The 13,583-nt window shown below is 53.6% G+C and overlaps 1 protein-coding gene across 1 annotated transcript in view; it reads right to left on the bottom strand.

The window, feature by feature from the left end:
• Positions 1-4,553, bottom strand: part of ADARB1 (adenosine deaminase RNA specific B1) — a 71,865-nt gene extending 67,312 nt beyond the window's left edge. Inside the window, exon 1 of the mRNA XM_019625006.1 lies at positions 4,485-4,553. The gene's annotated coding sequence lies outside the window, so the exon portion shown is untranslated. The remainder of the gene's footprint in view (positions 1-4,484) is intronic.
• Positions 4,554-13,583: the final 9,030 nt, after the last annotated feature.

Here is a 13,583-nt window from a genome sequence, read left to right as displayed (position 1 = left end):
GCTGGTGACAGGTACCTCAGTCTCTGTGGCCACATACAGTCTCTGCCGCACGTTCTTTATCTGGCTTACAGCTGCTCCTTAAATGCAAAAGCAGTCTTAGCTACAGAGTCTGGCCTTAGGATCCACCTGGCCATCTGCAGGGAGGTCTCTGCCCAGGCCTGGGGTCTGGGCTCAGGCTTTCGCCGTGACTTCCCCGAGGCGAGCCCCGAGGCGAGCCCCGAGGCAAGGATGCTGACTCCTCATCTCCGCACCTTCACCGCTGGGTGGGGTGTCTGGTCTCGGGGGCGTCTCGAGGTTTGCGGACAAACGGGCACTTTCTTCCCAATCACTGGCTATTTAGATGTCATCTTTCAGAGAAAGCCTGTGAAAGCCCCGAATTCCACGGCACCGTCTTGTCTTTACTGATTTGTAGGAATCTTCATGTATTACGGACACTGAAAACGAAGCCGGGCCTCTGTTGGTCAAGCACACACCTCTGCCAGGTACTCACCTCCGTCAGGTAAGCACCTCTGTCAGGTCTGTAGTTCCGTGGGGCCACGTACTTCCGTCGGGCACACAGTTCCATCAGCAAAGCTTCCCAGTCCCAGCGGCGTTGCCCTCCCACCACGTCCATGTCTATATAATTTCCTCCCTTTGACAATGGGCAGAGCTGTGAATATAATGGGTACACCGCCATAGAAGCCCAAGGTGAAGGGATTTTTGCAGATGAAATGAGCTCCCAAATCAGCTGACTTGGAAGCTTATCAAAAGGGAGATTATCCTGGGTGGGCCTGGCCTAATCGGGTGAGCCCTAGGAGAGGTCAGCGCCATGGGCACAGGAGAGACAGTGTCCCGTAGGCTTTGAGGAAGCCAACTACCATGCTGTGGGGAGGCCAGATGGCAGGCAACAAGGGGCAGTGTTAGGGGTGGGGGCCTCAGTCCTGCAACCACGGGAACTGACCTCTGCCCCAAGCCAGTGAGCTGGGAAGCGGGCCTGAGCCTCAGACAACACTGCAGCCAGGTGAGACCCCTCACAGGGACCCAGGGACCTGTGCCCTGACCCCCACAGACTGGGAGGTGCTAAGTCTGTGGTGATCTGCTCTGTAGTGACAGAACACAAACCCCAGGCACCTTCACGACTGACACCTAGAGGGGGAGAATTGGGGTTCACACTTTTGAACGCAGCTGACACCCCCTGATAGCTGTCCGAAGGCACCAGAAGGTGAGTCAGGACTGCCAGGAAAGTGAGCCCAGAAGCAGGCGACCTGGCCCACCACAGGCAGGATCTGGGGACACGGGGGGCACGGGAGGCGCTCCGTGGCGCTCTGCCTGCAGTGCTCTGGCACAGGAAGGCCTACCCCCCTCACCTGTAGCCCCCCATGCCGCTGACTACACTCTTACAGTTGAGATGAAGGGTGGTTTAAGCGGGGTCTCTTCCTACTGAACCCCCAGCACCCAGGAACACACCGTGTGCCAAGTCACGCCACTGTCCCCCGTCACACCTCATGGCACTGTAAGGTCCAACGACAACCTGCCTCCTTCATGTGCACGAACCTGGACAAGACAGTTGGCAAACAAAACTACATCTGGGGTGTCCTCTTTGACAAGGAGTCTCATCCCCATGGCCCTCCAGGAAGGAGGAAGGGTTTGTGCCATCTGGGGCCACTATGCACACAGCTGGCCCCTCCTGTGCCCACAGGGTAGGACGTGAAGTGCCTGATGGGGCATCAGTGTTGGCAACTTACAGGCGTCAAGATGAAGAACTCATCCCAGTAGGGTGTGCCCACTCGCTTCCTGGTTCTAGGACAGACGAGCACACGAGAGCCATTTCAGTCTGGGTGACAGGGGCTGCGGGGAAGCACCCGCTGCCACCAAGCTGCAGACGGCGCCTCTGACCTGGCTGAGGCCCAGCTCTGTGGCCTCGCACGACAGACGCTGCGTGTTGATGCCCATGAGTCGGGCCAGCTGACATAAAGACACCTTCTCGTTGACAATGATAATGCCAGAAAAATACACTAAGAGTCACTTCTCATTCTTAGCCAATTTTATTTTACTTCAGAACCCTCAGGAATGATTATAAACTAAAGTGTCATCTGTGCTTAACAGGTTATTTTAGCCAGTAAGTCACTTTGAAGAAAAATACTGCCAAGTATTTGTCACACCATGTAAGGATTCAGGACTCGGCATTCTGCAGCAGCGCCCTTCGCTTATCAGCCCTCCCTGGTGTGACAAGAACACCTGGGCTCCTTCTCACAGTGACTGCGCCCCCGACTGTTGCTGCAGCCTGGACCTGGCATGACAGCCCACGACACATCGTAGGGCGCCCATGGGAACCTCCATGACAGCCCCCTACCACTCCCAGCAGCAATGCTCCATCTGGCTCTGAGCCAAGGCTTCTAGAGACCCCCAGTACCCGGCTGGCCCAGTCAGGTGGCCGCGGGTGGAAGTGGGCTAGACGGCACGGTGAGGGGCCGCTCCTGGCACTCTGTGGGTAGAGGGCACTGCGTGGGACAAAAAGGTGCCCTGCGCCGAGCGCCCAACCTGCAGGTGAAAGCCCAGGGCCACGCTTCCCCCGCAACACGTCTCCCCATGCTTGGAACACCCACTGCTCAGGGTCCAGACTGGGAGGGCTGTGCCTGCTTCTCGCCCAACGAAACCACGAGCCGCACCAGGGTCAGGAAAGGCCGCGCGCAGCAGGCGGGTCAGCGCTCAGCTCCGCCCCGCCCGCCTTCACACGCGCACGTGACAGCGGCTTCTGAGCACAGCGCTGCCCGAGACTTACACGTTGACATGTTTTTATTACACTTGGCATTATCGCGCTTTATAAAATTATATGGTTACAAATATATAAAGTAGTATTTTCTATGAATTTCATTTCAGAATAAACGGGGGTTAGTAAGTATCTGTTATGAAAAGAATGTTCGGGTGTGGTGGCCCTGAGACAGGAAAGGCTGTGACGTTTCCACCAGGGTCACGGCTTCCTCGGGCCCCTCCCAGAGTGCGTGCTGGGTCAGTCAGTGCCGTGGCCCCCCCCCCACGGCCCCCGGCCCCAGCACTCTGACACATGCAGGCACAGGCATCGTTTCTGTCTTTTCAGGGAACCAGCGAAGCAGCCACTGTGCCTGACAGCAGCGTACAGCCCAGACCCTCAGCGCTGCTGGAACAGGGTCTGGGAGGCCCCGAGGGCATGCCGGCTTCAGCTAATAAAGGCTGTTTAACCAAAAACACTCATGTTTATTTTTTTATTTTCTAAGCCACCCTGAAAAGGGAAAAGAATAATACATCAGGCTATCTGCTACCCAAAGTAGCTCTCACTTTATGAAAACAGAAATATAAAATCTGGACTGTGCAGTGATCTATCGGCTCAGAGACGGGAGGAGGCAGGACTCAGGACGCCGTAATAGTTATAACTTCAGCCCTCGCATCTTGCTCTCTATGCGAAGGCCGTATACTCTCCCTTTGGCCTATTTCTCCCCTGGCTTAAGGACAACTTATTTCTGCAAAAGATTACCAACACCTCATTTCTCCAACGCACGCTTGCACTGCGTGAAAACACGTGCTCTCGCACACAGCAGCATGATTAACGAGCCATTTACTTCTGTGGCCTGTCACTCGTGGGCGGCCACACGCACACCTCACTCAGCACTGAGCACATGTCTCCCTCAGACCAGGCCAGCACTGAGGTTCTCACTACCTCTTGATGAAGTCGCAGGCAAGCTGACTTTGTGTCACTAACAGCTGAAAGAAGAGGTGAGGCTGAAGACGAAACCCCAGCCTCCGGCACAAGCTGTGGGAAGTAACCACGTGCCAAGGAAAAAAGCCTCAGTGAGGAGCACGCAGAACCTCTTCTAAAGGCCTACAGTTAGTGACCTTCCATTCCTGACATTTCCACACTCAGAAACAACCCGCGGGGCCTTTCCAGGTCCAAGCTCAAAACCCAGTGGTCACATGTAGGTGCATCTCGACTCCCCTCAAATGCCCCTGTCCCCCGTGGGCTCATGCCCACTCTTCCATCCTAGGCCATGCCTGCGGGTTCCCGACACGCGGCCAGCACTCGGCAGTGCCCTCAGCACACGGGGACACGCCAGGCCCTTTGGGAACCAGCAGCCCGACAGCCATCTCCTGATGCTTCCTCCTCAGGGGAAGTGTCCTTGGAGCTTAAAACCCGACTTCCTTCACGTAGTCTCTGCACAGACCACACGTTAGCCTCACGCCACACCAGCTTCACCGGGATTTCAACATCTGTCTCGACTCCTCTCAGAAGCAGGTGCTGCATCATGTAAGTCACCAAAAGTAAGTGCCAAACAAACCGTCTTTTAATCACCTCAAAGAAAAAGGCTGGCAGGAGGCCCCGACCCACCGGGTGACCACAGGGCCGCGCCAGGGCCCAGGGCGCCCAGCACACAGGCCGCGAGCAGGCACCGTTTAAAAGGCAGGATCAGTTCACACCAAGCAGAAGTCGTTTCTTACCAGCCAAATAAAAAATGGTAGGTTCACCCTCTTACCTGGAAGCCTGTTCAGTGTCTGTGTCCTCCGACCCCAGTGCCAGGCGTCCGGCGCCGCAGGATGGAGCAGATGGTGTGCCCGCGCCTGGACAGTGGTCCCCCGCTCTCGGTGTCCCCTTGAAAGACTTCACTCTGCATAACAAAAAGATTCGATTATTTTATATTCATGTAAGTCAGTATAAGAAGCTTCTCCACCCGTTCAGATGGGGACTCTAATAATAAATATTCGGTTAAAAATCCTATTCCTAAATATGTTTCAGTTATTTTTAATGTATTCTTATGGGTTCTAAAACTGATACACAATATCAATCACGCCTCACACACCTGCTGGGACAGGCAGGCAGGCGCCCATGTAACTCCCACAATGCACCTTGCTCCAGCACACTAGTGCAGACAGGCACCCCACAGGCCAGGGAGGGGGCCCCCACCTTCTGTACAGTGGGCGTGGGCTGGCAGCTGCCTAAGAACAGCTTCAACTAGCAAGTCACTGCAGAGAAAGTTTCCACACCTTCAAAACCCAAATATGTAACGTTCCTATTTTATTTTGGCAAAACAAAGTGATGCCCAAATGAAGGAAGCCCTCAGAGCAGAGCTGTGCGCTAAGGTCAACAGGAGGGGCCCGCGGGTCCCCGAGTGGGCTCGGAAGTCTGAGGCTGGCAGTGCAGACGACGTGCGTCTCAGCATGGAAGTGCAGACGCGGTCCAGTCACCAGGCCCGTCACAGCTGCGGGGCCTGGGGGGTGAGAACTGCGTTTCCGAGTCCCTTCCATGTCTCCCAGCTGTGACTGCACCGTGTGCCAAGGCTCTGCCAGGGCCGTCTGAAAGTGACAGAACCAAGTGGTCGCTATATGATTAACCATGTGACAACTGCCAAGTCCCAGCGGCCGCCCCTGCCATAGAAAAGGAGGCCAAGGCACCACAATGCGGATGGTCATGAGGTCGAGGACGGTCAGGAGAGGCAGCAGGCGGCTTGATCTTTCTTGCAAAAGAGAATTAGAGGGAAACTTAGGACGGAGCTGCACAGGGGCCATGGTTTGGGGCAAGGAAGCAAGTCAGTGACCAGCCGAGAGCGCTGGTTCTGCTCTCCTCAACTTGCCTGGATCTGACATGTGAAACAGGCAGGAAATGTGGCAACCTAAAACTCTGGGGGGCGAGGGGACAGCGGAGGTAGGATGGGATGAACAGAGGGCCCCATGGCTGGTGGCTCTGTGGCCTGACACGCTCGGGCAGACGGCCCAGCTGCAGGCCAGCCCTACTGCCTCGCGGAGCCTTCTCCTGCCGAGTGCTCCTGGTCCAGCACAACCCCCGCTCCCTGAAAACAGCGTCGACCCCAGCTTAGTCAGGCCGGAGGGTCTTCTACAATAGCTGCACATGTGACTGTCCACTAACCCCAGCCGTGCTGGTGACGTAGGGGTCGTGTGGGATTTAACACACCTCATCCCAACAGCAAGTACAGAGCTGGCTGTATTCAAATAAATGGATCTCTCAGCTCTGCATGGACCGACCTCGGGCCAGTGATATTCGCGTGCTGATTAAATGACGCAATTGTGTTTCCTTTTCAAGGAACCTTTGTCATTATAATTTAATTAGGCTGGAAATCAGGGCTTTGCTCTGCCACAGAACAAGGACTCCCATTTTCTGCCCCATCAACGTATAAAACCATGACATGCGTGTACCATTACACAAAGATGTTCGAGGGCAGGTTCTCTGATGTTTGGAGACACCAGTTATCCCAACATTAAACCCAGATGCACTCAGGTAAGTGAAGAACAGGTGAACGACCGGCTGAAGGGTGCTGAGACAGGAGCCTTCTCCTGGATTTCTGACAGTGGCTTCCTAAGCATGGGGGCCCGCCACCAAAGGATGAGGCCAGCACGCACCGAGTGGCGGGGTGCAAGTGGGGCTGGGGTTGCGGCGCCCAGGGGTGCAGGAGGGGTAGAGACGCCCCTTGGCTGAGCTGCTTTGGTGACAGGGAGGGTGGAAGGCCTCTCGGAAGAAGGTCCCACAGACGGACTTCGTGTAAGAAAGAACCCTGTCTATTTTCACAAAGACAGCTCCGACGGCGGGACGGGTGAGACCAGAGGCTGGGAGGACAGCTGGGGGCAGAGGGATGGTGGAGACAGGCACGTCAAAGATATCGCGCAGGTGCGATGGGCGGACTCAGAGACGGGCAGTCCAGCTGGAGCAGTGCAGGGACTCCAAGGATCCCGGCTCTGCCAAAGACACGATGGAATTCCATAACCAACGTGAGGACATCAGGAAGAAACTGGAGGGAGGGCGGTGTCTTGACTACAAAGCCCTCCCAAGCACATCAGCTGTAGTCAGTGCTACTGCGCCCGGGACACTGACAGAGCCTGGGGAGCTGAGGGGACGGCAGAGCCAGCAGAGGACAGCGAGAGCTGAGCATGCAGAGGGAGGCGCTGCCAACCTCAGATCCATGCCCAACAAAAAAGTCTTCACAACAACAAATAAGATGATGTCGGACAAGTGACAGCAAGAGGCTCAGCCAGCAGCAGCCCCTCACTAGAAGAAAGCCCGAAGGACACACGTCAGGAGGAAAGCGATCTTGGCGAGAGAAGCAGAACACAAAAGAATGATGGTTAAAGCAAGCGGCACGTGGGAACACCGACGGTATCAAAACACAAATCTCACACAACGGCTCTGCGAAGGGAAGAGGGGACACTTCCCAACTCTTCGCATGAGACCAGGATGACCTTGGGGGTAAACCCGTCCAGGGTATTACAGGAATTAAAAATTAGCGGCCATCTTCTCTTATGAACACAGACACAAAGGTTTCAATCCAGTGACATGAAAGAGCACATCATAACCGAGCTAAATACGGACGTAGCAGGAGTGCACAGTTGGCTGAATATCTGGAAATGAATCCATGTGATGTATCAACAGTGACATTTCTATTCAAGAATGCTTTAACTTAGACTCCTCAATAATTCAAGTTGGCATTTTCCTACACTTCCATTAGTACGATAAATCTGACACTCTTCCTAAAAAATACTCAACCTTTGGGAAATAACTAAAAACAGGGGAAGCAATAAAGCTCATAAAATGCAAACAAATGTTTTTGCCAATCGTGAAAATAAAGACCAAGCACATAAAAGCCCCTACACCTTCCTCCCCGTGGGCTTAGACGCGCAGCAGCGCCATGGGGACGGCTGGGGACGGTGTCCTCAGAAGATGCTAGTATGTCCGTCATGAAGTTGTCACGAATAGACACAAAGGATAAGGCAGGAGGGGACATCCGGCCTTTGCCGCCTCTGTGAGCTTGTTTTCCACGTAGGGGAAGACGCCTGGGTGAGCTTCACGAGAAGGAAACAGCTGCTTCACACCTGTATCCATCAAGGGGTCGCCAAGTCCATGAAAACAGTAAAATTGCACACAAAATGCTGTTGATACGCCCATGAGCATCTCTGCAGTGAAAAAGTAACGAGACACTGCAAAGAGCCTCTGGCCTGCACGCTGGTTTGGGCAGAGGAGTACAAACCAGCCCTCCCCAGGGGCTGTGAACTGACCCGAGGCCCAGTCCTTTCTTTGGTGCTTAACCAGCAAAATATCCTCTTTTTTCAATACCATTACGGTTAGTCAATGGTACCTATAAAGTGAATTATTAAGGGGCACTAAAATTTGGAATTCATAACCTAAACTTTGGGCGTTACTCGCGTTGACAGAGGTCCAATTCAATCCTAAGAAGTGTGGGTCCCAGGCCCAGCGTCCAGTCCGCTCCACAGGACGCCGCGTGGCGAGGCCGCAGCTGCCAAGCGTGCCCCAACATCCAGCCAGTTCATCGTGGATTTCAATTGCCACTGTTCTTATTTGTATCATTATAATGTTAGTTTTGTTTCATCATTTCACACTAGTTTGATATGGGATGTTTGCAGATATAGTGATGAAAATTTCATCCGTTTTTTCTGAACCATAATTTTTCAATAACTAAACTTCACAGTATCATATTATGATCACATAAATCATCTCCAACCTTATTGCAAAACAGATGCATGGAACCTCCCAAAATTTCGATGAGGTAGTGGCACTGCATTTATTGGTGACACAGTGTGTGGAGTTGAACTAACTTGCAGCAGGCTCTCAGGTGAATGTAACACAGCTACCAGCTCTTCCTGAGTTGGTGGAGCGCCCATGCTAACGTAAAATGACACATTCAAGTGCATGTACATAAACGATTTTATGTGTGCTGCTGGCAGATGTACTGCCACTGGCTCACTTAACTTCTTCCCAGTTCTTTGAGTGTTGAGCAATTTTTCCACTGAAAATAAAAAACCACCATGGTTAAAGATGTTTAAGGTGCAGGATCTTGTCACGGAGAGAGATCTAAATGGCTTTTAATCGAAAATGGTGATAAAGTACGTAACTTCTTTCCTTTCTTACCAAGACCTCATCAAAGTGGCAGGAAAGGTACTTTTTGGCAGTACATGAATCATAATAGTGCAGAAAAATTACAAGGGGGTCTCAGCAGCAGACAGGGACGCTCGCAGAAGTGGCTGAGGCACAAAGCGGATGAACACGGGTTGATATGAAGAGGACAGGAAGTGGCTGTGCAAGGGTGGAGGGGGGTCCCGAGAACAGGGGGCCAAGGCTCAAACCTGAAAATGAGAATGACTCTCTGAAGACAGTCTGAGGCTTTCCGGGCAGGCGGGGAGCAGGGGAGGGGGCAAGCATGGTCATTTGGGTCTGGAAGAGAAACAGATTGAGTGAAGGGTCATTCTGTATCAGCTCACCAGCCATGGGAGGGGACAGAAGAGATTTATTTGCAGAATAACAAGGATAAAGCTAGCATCTGACTTCGCATTAGCAACACTAAACTCTGGAAAATAGTAGCAAATGCTTTCTGAACTCAAAGGGAAAATTATGTGACCCTAGAATTCTAGACCCAGTCGAATCATCGATCAAGTATAGGGACAAACTAACTCACGTGGGAACATTGCACGAAGAGCCCCAAACTCTCAGAGCCACGTGTTCCATGGAGAAGTGGGCTAAGGAGGTGCTCCAGCAAAACAAAAATGGAGCCCCAGAAACAGATATCGTGGGGCAGGGGACAGTGTGGCAGCCAGAGCAACCAGAAGCAGCACTGAAACCTGAAAAGAAGCTGGGAGGACCCCGTCAAACCCTTCCCTGGGCAAGGGTTTCGTGGCACAGTTACATTTCCTGCCTTCTGCAGTCACACTATTTGGTTCTGCAGTGAAATATATTTATATCATCATAACAATATAACTATTGCTTTCCTTGTGTTAACATTTTTAGACTAAAGCTGTAGAAAAGGCACAAAAAGCCCAATGATAGATGAGAAACAGACTACATGTGTTTTAAACCCTGTGAATATAAATCTCAGACTATCACTCATAAAAACTGAGAGGTGGAGGGACAGCATTTAAGTCCCCACATGAACTATGAACAGAAATACGACGTCAAGTTATGACGATGACTACAAGAACGCAGACCACGCGGGAGAGGCCACAAACTGTGACCTGCCGACCTCTGGCAAGAGCAGGGAGAGAGAAGGGGCCCGTGCCTTGACGTATGCTGACAGGCCAGAATGTGCTGGTACTCCTGCCAGCAGTTACTTTAAAGGGACGTTAAGAGGGTGCCCTCACCCAGTAGGGACTTGTATCTGTAGCGCATACACAGGACAGGCTAAGGTGCCCTCGTTACAGCAAGCGAGGTGTTATGTGCATTACTTTAGCTGGATAAAATCAGAATTGTTTGAAAAACTATTTTTTACTGTGAAAGAAAAAAAGATAAAATGCATCAGCCCCATGAAGAGGGAAGTGCCATGTGTACTGACAGGGTGATGAGGAGGAGACCAAACGTAACACAGGAGCCCCAGGTATGTACCAGAACCCCATGCATATCACAGAACCCCATTTGTACCACAGAAACCCCATGCATATCACAGACACCCCACACATCACAGAAACCCACGTATATCACAGAACCCCATGCATATCACAGAACCCCACACACGTCACAGAACCCCATGCATGTCAGACACCCCACGCATATCACAGACACCCACGCATGTCACAGACACCCCACACATGTCAGGGACACCCCACACGTCACAGACACCCCATGCATTTAACAGACACCCGACATGTCACAGACACCCACACGTCACAGACGCCCCAGGCGTCACAGACACCCACGTGTATAACATGCACTCTTTAGTACACCTGCCCATGGTTTTCCTACGCATACTTCACACACAACACTTTCACATTCCCAAAAAGCTGGCCTAGAAAGTGAATGCAGACGTTACAAGAATGAGTCCGAGGGTGGCAGGTGAGCTCTCCCTCGAAGAGTCTGGCCGTGGCACTCCACAGAGCCATGTCACTTTCATTCACCCCAGAAGGGGAAGTCCAAGAAATGCAGCAGAGCTGCCTGCTGCTCCTGGGCCATCAGCAAGGGCAGAAGAGATCGTCCGTAAGGCCTTGACGGAGGTGTTACCAAACAGTGAAAATCAAGATATCAGCCATTTCTCCGTGTGCAGCTGGCACGCGGTAACTGTCCCCTGTGCTCTTCCAGCAACCTGGAGAGGCCCACAGATGCACGGGGGGCTGCCACCAGGCCTGAGGGCGGGTACAGAAAGGCCCGAGGACCACAGGCAGCGGCTGCCGCCGGGCAGGGCGCACAGAGCCTCTTCTTCCCGGGCTGCATCTCAGCTAAGGGCACAGTCCATGCGCAGCACCTTCTGTTTTGAATAAAATGTCAACTCTCTTACAAGAAACTCAGAAACGTAAGCGCTGTCCTTGGAGGACACAGAGTCCGCAAAGGGCAGACGTGTGGAGCCCATCCTGCCAAAGAGCATGGGCACAGGCCCGCCAGGTGCCCCCAGCCCCGGACAAGGCCAGCTCCCAGACTGACCCTGTGTACAAGATAAAAACGGCTCAAACACGCAGCTGTCCTGTGCTGAACCCCGAAGGCTTCCACTTGGGAGCCGACAGGTGTAGGAGAGGACACTTAACCAGCATCCCTCAGAGCATGCATCTTTCACCCCCAGTACCCACTTCGTGCGAAGGGCTAGGTCTCCAGCAGTGAAGCCGCACAGTTCCTGACAGAGAGGGGTGAAGGAGAAGTCATTTAATGAACAAACATGCACCTCTTCAGGTTTGGGCTTCACAGAAAGGGATAAACAAAGTCCCCTGCAGGGCAAGTCTGTGTCCCTCATATCTAACTGGGCGAACACCCTGGCCCCAGATTTAGGTGCGACGCTTGGGCAGGGCCACGGCTACGGGGCTCGCCACCTCGACTCCGTGTGTGACACAGCCGCAGTCGACACACCAGGATGTTAGAGCAAAGGAGCAATGCTTCCGTGTGTCACACACGAGAGCAGCAGCAGCATTATGACTTCTGCAAGAATCCTTGGCTTTCACAGATGCAAATAAAAAAAGACGTCACAACTGTTAAACTTACATAGCAAACATGGCGAGTTCGGAACCCAAGTTGCCGGACAGGGGCGGAGATCACGGTGAAAGTGCCCATGGGAAGTCAGGGCCTTGACCATGGCACGTCAGAAGGCCAGCAGCCGATCGGTCAGGCCCTGTAAGGGGTCTCGCTCTGGCTCTAGCCCATCAGGGTCGGATGACCCAGAGCCGTCGCAAGGCTGTCAACTGCCCTGGCTATGAAGGCCCAATGAGCACAGCAGGGTGCAGAGCTTTGATATGTGACAATGAACCCCCGATTGTCACTCACTCTGCCTCCTGACCACCAACAGGTGAGATCAAATATCCCAAAGCATGTGTTTTTGCGTTTCTGGGATAAAGGACAAGAACTAAGTATAAAACACTGCTTGTCCGCAGGTGACTTGGTCACATTACCTGTCTCCTGGGCCCTGATGGAGCTTGTCTGTGAGTGGACGGGGGCTTCAGAGTTGGGGGACATGCACCCCAAAGGTCACCCTGGTCTGGTGCTGCTGGTTTGAATGAGGGCTCAAGGACCCCTGGTGAGCCTGCCCGCCTGCGGACCTCTGCACAGAGCCACATGCCCTGTGTGCCCGGGGTTAGGGACAGGCTGTGCTGACTCTACTCCGTCAGTGCCTCGGGCTTTCTGTCCTGGAAACCAGGGTTAGTGACAGTGCCACCACATGGGGCTGCACAAGGACTGAATAAGGAGTCCAGGCAAAGAGCTCTGCCCAGCTCCCGGCACAGACTGGCTGCTCCAGGCGGCCTCGAGAACCCTCAGGTGAGGATGGTAACTCCCGGGTGAATGCCACCAAGTCCCTGGGCCGGGGATGCCCGATACACTCCTGAGCAGCACCGGTGCAGTGATGTAGACTGGCCTGCTGGGTCTCAGGGCCCGCTCCGCCGTGAAGACCCGCAGAGGCACAGCCCTGGCAGCGAACACGGCCGGCTGCCGGGTACCCAGACCGCACTGTGCCCATGAAGACAGATGGCCTCATCCTCACGCCTCTGCATAAAATGAGCGCTGTCCTGAGGTGCACCCTGCGGCCGTCTGGGCCTCCATGGGACAGAGCATCACAATGGGTTTCCTGTGTCTGCCAGGGGCTCACAGGGCAGGTGCTGAGACGCGTGTCCTGCTCCTGACACCCCTCTTACTGCTATTCTTGCACCAGCTGTGTGCTCCACCTCAAAGGCTGTCGGCCTTGCAAGGGCAGAACTGGGAAACCCCTGAGTACGGCCTGGTGACACATGCCCAGCCAGTAACCCCCGGCTGGTCCGGAGGATAATCCCAATACTCACGAAAGAAAAGCTTTATGCCATCACCGTGTCAGGTCCCATGGTTCTCCTCAGTGTCTAAAAGAGTTCTGGAACTTAAGCGGGGTTTCGAAGTACTTTTAGCTAGACGGTAACGTCCCTATATGTGATGTGGGTGTATGGCTAGTCACACAGTGCACTGCTTCAAACGTGAAAGGCAACTGTGACTTCCAGTTTGAAATCTGAGTGGAACGCTGAGCTGACCGCGCATACGTCAAGGAAGGGCTGGTGGGGCTGTGACTGTGTCCAAGGCTGGGAGGGCACCTGGACGGCGCCTGGATTAGAGAGCACTCAGCAGCGCTGCTGCCCCTCATCGGGCCCGCTGGGACGCGACAGCGCTGTCACACAGACCTGACTGG

The sequence above is a fragment of the Hipposideros armiger genome, unplaced genomic scaffold, assembly GCF_001890085.2.
Source record: "Hipposideros armiger isolate ML-2016 unplaced genomic scaffold, ASM189008v1 scaffold_612, whole genome shotgun sequence".
Taxonomy (NCBI): Eukaryota; Metazoa; Chordata; class Mammalia; order Chiroptera; family Hipposideridae; genus Hipposideros; species Hipposideros armiger.
Note: the sequence above shows the minus strand (reverse complement) of the source record. Positions and strands in the feature narration are given on the sequence as shown.